The sequence below is a fragment of the Scyliorhinus torazame genome, chromosome 7 (genome assembly GCF_047496885.1).
Source record: "Scyliorhinus torazame isolate Kashiwa2021f chromosome 7, sScyTor2.1, whole genome shotgun sequence".
Lineage (NCBI taxonomy): Eukaryota > Metazoa > Chordata > Chondrichthyes > Carcharhiniformes > Scyliorhinidae > Scyliorhinus > Scyliorhinus torazame.
This window is the reverse complement of record NC_092713.1, coordinates 175,968,502-175,975,620: the sequence shown is the minus strand read 5'-3', so window position 1 is coordinate 175,975,620 and position 7,119 is coordinate 175,968,502. Positions and strand designations below refer to the sequence as shown.

At 46.8% G+C, this 7,119-nt stretch overlaps 1 protein-coding gene across 1 annotated transcript in view; it reads left to right on the top strand.

Annotated features, from left to right (window-relative positions):
• The first annotated feature begins 729 nt into the window (after positions 1-729).
• ssbp1 (single-stranded DNA binding protein 1) overlaps positions 730-7,119 on the top strand; it is a 292,709-nt gene continuing 286,319 nt past the window's right edge. The window contains exon 1 of the mRNA XM_072511820.1: positions 730-748. The gene's annotated coding sequence lies outside the window, so the exon portion shown is untranslated. The remainder of the gene's footprint in view (positions 749-7,119) is intronic.

Here is a 7,119-nt window from a genome sequence, read left to right as displayed (position 1 = left end):
TGTACTGTAACTCTGACAGTGACTGAGATACTGATGTACTGTAACTAACACACACTGTACAGTCTCACTGTACTGTAACTAACTCACTGACAGTTAGTGAGACTGATGTACTGTAACTAACTCACTGACAATGAGTGAGACTGATGTGCTGTAACCGTAACTCACTAACAGTGTGTTTGAGAGACTGATGTACTGTAACTAACTCACTGACAGTGCGAATGAAAGACGTACGAACTAGGAGCAGGAGTAGGCCATCTGGCCCCTCGAGCCTGCTCCACCATTCAATGAGATCATGGCTGATCTTTTGTGGACTCAACTCCATTTTTCGGGCACAAACACCATAACCCTTAATCCCTTTATTCTTCAAAAAACTATTTATCTTTATCTTAAAAACATTTAATGAAGGAGTCCCAACTGCTTCACTGGGCAAGAAATTCCATAGATTCACAATCTTTTGGGTGAAGAAGTTCCTTCTGAGCTCAGTCCTAAATCCACTTCCCCTTATTTTAAGGCTATGCCCCCTAGTTCTGCTTTCACCTGCCAGTGGAAACAATCTGCCCACATCTATCCTATCTATTCCCTTCATAATTGTATATGTTTCCATAAGATCCCCCCTCATCCTTCTAAATTCCAACGAGTACAGTCCCAGTCTACTCAACCTCTCCTCGTAATCCAACCGCTTCAGCTTTGGGATTAACCTAGTGAATCTCCTCTGCACACCCTCCAGCGCCAGTACATTCTTTCTCAGGTAAGGAGACCAAAACTGAACACAATACTCCAGGTGTGTCCTTACTAACACCATATACAATTGCAGCATAACCTCCCTAGTTTTAAACCCCATCCCTCTAGCAATGAAGGACAACATTCGATTTGCCTTCTTAATCACCTGTTGCACCTGAAAACCAACCTTTTGCAACTCATGCACTCGCACACCCAGGTCTCTCTGCACAGCATGTTTTAATATTTTATCACTTAAATAATAATCCCTTTTGCTGTTATTCCTACCAAAATGGATAACCTCACATTTGTCAACATTGTATTCCATCTGCCAGACCCTAGCCCATTCACTTAACCTATTCAAATCCCTCTGCAGACTTCCTGTATCCTCTGCACTTTTTGCTTTACCACTCATCTTAGTGTCGTCTGCAAACTTGGACACATTGCCCTTGGTCCCCAACGCCAAATCATCTATATAAATTGTGAACAATTGTGGGCCGAACACTGATCCCTGAGGGACACCACTAGCTACTGATTGCCAACCAGAGAACCACCCATTAATCCCCACTCTTTGCTTTCTATTAATTAACCAATCCTCTATCCATGCTACTACTTTCCCCTTAATGCCATGCATCTTTATCTTATGCAGCAACCTTTTGTGTGGCACCTTGTCAAAGGCTGTCTGGAAATCCAGATATACCACATCCATTGGCTCCCTGTTATCTACCGCACTGGTAATGTCTTCAAACAATTCCACCAAATTAGTTAGGCATGACCTGCCCTTTATGAACCCATGCTGCGCCTGCCCAATGGGACAATTTCCATCCAGATGCCTCGCTATTTCTTCCTTGATGATAGATTCCAGCATCTTCCCTACTACCGAAGTAAATTATAACTGGCCTATAATTACCTGCTTTCTGCCTACCTTCTTTTTTAAACAGTGGTGTCACGTTTGCTAATTTCCAATCCGCCGGGACCACCCCAGAGTCTAGTGAATTTTGGTAAATTATCATTAGTGCATTTGCAATTTCCCTAGCCATCTCTTTTTAGCACTCTGGGATGCATTCCATCAGGGCCAGGAGACCTGTCTACCTTTAGCCCCATTAGCTTGCCCATCATTACCTCCTTAGTGATAACAATCATCTCAAGGTCCTCACCTGTCATAGCCTCATTTCCATCAGTCACTGGCATGTTATTTGTGACTTCCACTGTGAAGACTGACCCAAAAAACCTGTTCAGTTCCCCAGCCATTTCCTCATCTCCCATTATTAAATCTCCCTTCTCATCCTCTGAAGGACCAATATTTACCTTAGCCCTCTTTTTTGTTTTTTATATTTGACGAAACTTTTACTATCTGTTTTTATATTCTGATCAAGTTTACTCATAATCTATCTTTCTCTTCTTTATAGGTTTTTTAGTAGCTTTCTGTTGCCCCCTAAAGATTTCCCAGTCCTCTAGTCTCCCACTAAACTTTGCCACTTTGTCTGCTTTTTCCTTCAATTTGATACTCTCACATATTTCCTTCGATATCCACGGTCGATTTTCCCTCTTTCTACCGTCCTTCCTTTTTGTTGGTATAAACCTTTACTGAGCACTGTTTTGCTGATTTTCTCATTGGTTCAATTGCTCTGTTTTATTACCTTTGCTCTCGAGTTGCCAGGTATCTTTATGATACCGCCAAAAGGTTCAAGTCCGCCACACTACCAGAAGGATGTGGAGGCTTTAGAGAGGGTGCAGAAGAGATTTACCAGAATGTTGCCTGGTATGGAGGGCATAAGCTATGAGGAGCGATTGAATAAACTCGGTTTGTTCTCTCTGGAACGAAGGAGGTTGAGGGGCGACCTGATAGAGGTCTACAAAATTATGAGGGGCATAGACAGAGTGGATAGTCAGAGGCTTTTCCCCAGGGTAGAGGGGTCAATTACTAGGGGGCATAGGTTTAAGGTGAGAGGGGCAAGGTTTAGAGTAGATGTACGAGGCAAGTTTTTTACGCAGAGGGTAGTGGGTGCCTGGAACTCGCTACCGGAGGAGGTAGTGGAAGCAGGGACGATAGGGACATTTAAGGGGCATCTTGACAAATATATGAATAGGATGGGAATAGAAGGATACGGACCCAGGAAGTGTAGAAGATTGTAGTTTAGTCGGGCAGTATGGTCGGCGCGGGCTTGGAGGGCCGAAGGGCCTGTTCCTGTGCTGTACATTTCTTTGTTCTTTCTTTGTAATGATCAATAACCCAATACCGATTAGTAAGATTTAAATCAAAGCACAGTAATCGCTACTCATGCACAAATTCTACGTCTAAGCTACTTCTACAACCAACAGGCCTATACTTAACTTCGGACTGGCCCACCAGGTCACGGGAACAAATGGCCTTTCGTTCGGGTTCTGAGTCTGCAGGATTCGAAGTTGGTACGGATTGGTAGCTAGGAGCGCTTATCTCGTAGCGAGCGTTGAATTAAGACTTACGTCAGTCGACGATCACTGCACCAGTCACGGTCAATGTTGGTTCATGTTGCTGGGTGACCCGGGCAGGAAGAAGAGATAAAGAGAGGTGAAGAGAGCGATTTGAACTTGCGCCTCAACTCTTATAGTCCCCAGGGGCTTCCCGCCTTTTGGGGCAGACTCTGTACCTGGTCCCAAGTGATTGGACTTTGTCCCAATTGCTTGGTTCGATTTTCTCCAATATAGTAGTGGTTCCCTGATCGATGGGCGGTCTTGAGGTGCTCGTTCACCTCCTTTGTGTTGGCTCCTGCTGGCGCCGAGGAGTCTGGCTTTGCTTTGTGTGTCCAAAATGTTACTTATTGTTCCCGGGGATTGCTCATCAGTATGCAGATGGCTGCTACTTTGTTATGCTGATGGCCATTGGTATCGATGTTGTCTGGCCTTTGCAGAGGTAAATACACAGCAAACCTGCAGCTACTGGTTTCTGTCTATGTTGGCTGATTTTCCCATCAGCCTTTGCCGTTCGCCATTTTAAATCGGGAGCTGGCCAATTTAGGTGGCTACACACCCTCCTTAAGATCACATAACTGCGTTGCTTTCCATTCCCTGACCTGGGGAGCACTTCTTTCATGGCCTCTACACTGACCGTAACTATGCAAAAATCTTTAACTGACAATTCTAAGGGGCGCTCTGTCAAACAGGGACATGCATTACAAAACAAAAAAATGGGAACCTCTAACTATTCTTAATCCACTACACTCACTTAAACATTTCATCACTCTAACTTCCTCAACCATACAAACAAAATCATAGCAGTTTATACACATTGTTCCTGGCTTGGCAGTCAAGCTCAGGATCGTACAATTTGCTCATGAACATTTCTTTACCTTTCTTTATTTACAATAAAACCGCAAATGAATGCTCGTTATTATAGATCGCGGGGGTCGGGGGTCTGGTCGTATCCGAAAATAGGGGATCTGATCCTATATACCGGGGTTCGAGCGCGGTAGGCTCTCCTTCTCCATTTTCTTCGACGCATAGTCTGCACGATGCAGCAGAGTATCGCTAATACCAGTAAGGGTTCTATTACATATGACAGAGTACCAGGTTAAACACCTGGCACGCCAAGATGGTGTGGTGTCGCTGGTGACTGGGCTCTGGGTACTGTGGGGAAGTGAAACATTAACAGCTGGGGGGCTTGAGGTCATGGGGTTCGGTGATTATCCATGTGGAGGAAGTCCTCATGGCTCTTCTCTTTTCTTTTCTTCTCTTCTCCGGTCCTGGAGCTTCTGGAGTTCTGTGGAAACAAGCATAGTGTCTATAACTATCTTGGTTTAACATCTCGTACAATAGTCTGTCTGTCCTTCAGTGCCAATTACTCCCTTTATAATTGGTCACTATGTGTGACTCCCTCATTTTTTTTTCCAAAACTCCAAAACCGAATTTTAGGACAAGACACACTTCCAAATAATGAACCAGTGCGAGCCGTCTCGCAGACTGTGCAATTTACCATCCAAATTTTCAGGATGTAAATAGCATGTGGTTGGCAACCTAAGGGTTACCTGAAACAAAACAAAACTTTTTGAACTAAAATTTCCAAAATGAGGTGCGTATGGGCCGCGACAGGTAAGAGTTGGATGGAGTCCCCGGGTAGGACGGCTACCAATGCCGTGTCTCCCCTACCCGAGCGTAGTTGACCAGAGGGGGGTTCCCAGGCAGGGCAGGTCCCAAGCCGTTTTTCCACTGCCTGAGCAACCAACAAGAACGGGCAAGAAATGTAGTCATCGTGCTGGGGCTGCCGTAGTGTTCCTTCCTTGAACCAGAAGAGCAGTTACGAACGGGCGTCTGGGTTTCCGTCGACAGACGAGTTCCACTGAACTGGTGTCTGGGACCTTAACAAGTCTCTGCAGACAAACTAGTTCCGCTGACCTAGCGTCTGGCCAATAGCAAATCTCTGTGGGCGAGTCCTCAGAGGTTTCGGCCGAAAGGGCGTGGGGCCATGAAATTTTTTTTTCGGTCTGACGAACAACATTTAACAAACATACAAACAACATAAAACATGCTGCAGGTTCCATCAGAAAGGACACCACTTCTCCCAAGCGGTTCCTTTCAAACATCATCTGGACACCTCCGTTCTCGGTTGCGAACAGGGTCGCAAAGGGGTTACATAGAATTTCATAGAATCTACAGTGCAGAAGGAGGCCATTCGGCCCATCGAGTATGCACCGGCTCTTGGAAAGAGCACCCTACCCAAGTCCACACCTCCACCCCATCCCCATAACCCAGTAACCCCACCCAGCACTAAGGGCAATTTTGGACACTAAGGGCAATTTAGCTTGGCCAATCCACCTAACCTGCACATCTTTGGACTGTGGGAGGAAACCGGAGCACCCGGAGGAAACCCACGCAGACACGGGGAGAACGTGCAGACTCCGCACAGACCGAGACCCAACGGGGAATCGAACCCGGGACCCTGGAGCTGTGAAGCAATTGTGCTAACCACCATGCTACCGTGCTGCCCCAAAGGTTCTCGGTTTGGGAGTCAGACCCAAGGTCGTCATCTTCTCCCGGGTGCCAAACTCTGGAGTGGATTAGGGCTGAAAGGGCTGTATGGTGTGAGGTGGGGTCGCTCTCGTTGTTGCGGACGAGTCGGAACGAGTTATCTCGGTGCCAATAGTTGGTGTCTAGTTGTGTGGGGACAGAATCGGGGTCATCATGGTTGTTCGGTGGTGGGGTTTGTTGGGATTGTAGTCGGATTCGCTGGGTGTGGGTCCTGTTGCATGGGGATAATAGGGAGGCGTGCTGTGGCTATTGTCCGAGTCACAGTCGCTGTCTCTGCTGCTGCAGTCTGTGGGCGTTCCGGGGCGGAGTGTATATTTCGGGGGTGGAGTCGAGGTCGAGTCCGTGGCTGGGCTGGACATGTTGGGGGATGGTAGGGTTACGTTGGCTGTGGGCGGGGCATGGTGTGCTGCGTCGAGCATGACGTGGCGTGAGTGGTTAGACTGTGTTCCATATGCCTTCAGCTGGTTGATATGGAACCATGCAGTCTTACCGTTGGGATACTTTATTTTATATACAGAAGGGCTGACTTTGTCCGCAATGGAGTACGGACCCGAGCATTTTCGTGGCAGGAATGTGCTGGGGTTATATACGGAGAGCATGACTTGCTGTCCTATACTGTACTCAGTCGCATGCACTGTCTTGTCGAAACAAGCCTTGCTCTGTTTCTTTCGTGTGCCCAATTTCACTGCGGCTGCTAGCTGAGCCGTTTTAACATTATTCACTAATTGCTCTACTGCTTTCTCGTGTATGAGGGCCGTCACCTCGGGGCTGGGCAAGTCTAAACCTAATAAAAATTCTGTGCCTTTCATGGGGCGTCCGGTCATGAGTGTGTGGGGTGTAACCTGTGGAAGTTGAAATTGTGTTACGCAAAAACATCAGCGCAAAAGGGAGGACTGAGTCCCAAGTGGTGTTGTTCTGCTGGACCATTTTTCTGAGGGTGGAGTTTAGGGTCCGATTCATGCGCTCCACGATACCACTCGACTGTGGGTGGTATGCTATGTGGAATTTTTGGGCGATGCCAAATATCGTGAGGACGTTCTGCATGACACGTCCCGTAAAATGGGAACCTTGGTCAGATTCAATGCTGCGGGGGAGTCCCCATCTTGTAAAGATGTGGTGGGTCAAAATCTTGGCTGTGGTTTTTGCAGTGTTTGTTCTGGCTGGGAATGCTTCCACCCATTTCGTAAATGTGTCAATCACCACGAGTACATATTTATAGCCATTCCTGCAAGGGGGCAATGGTCCTATAAAATCAATCTGGAGGTTAGTCCAGGGGCCATTAACAGGTCAGGTGTGGCTAAGTTGAGCCTTTTTGGCATATCTATCCGGATTATTCTGGGCACAGATAAGACAATTCTCGATGTAGTGATTTACATCATCCTTTAAATTCGGCCACCA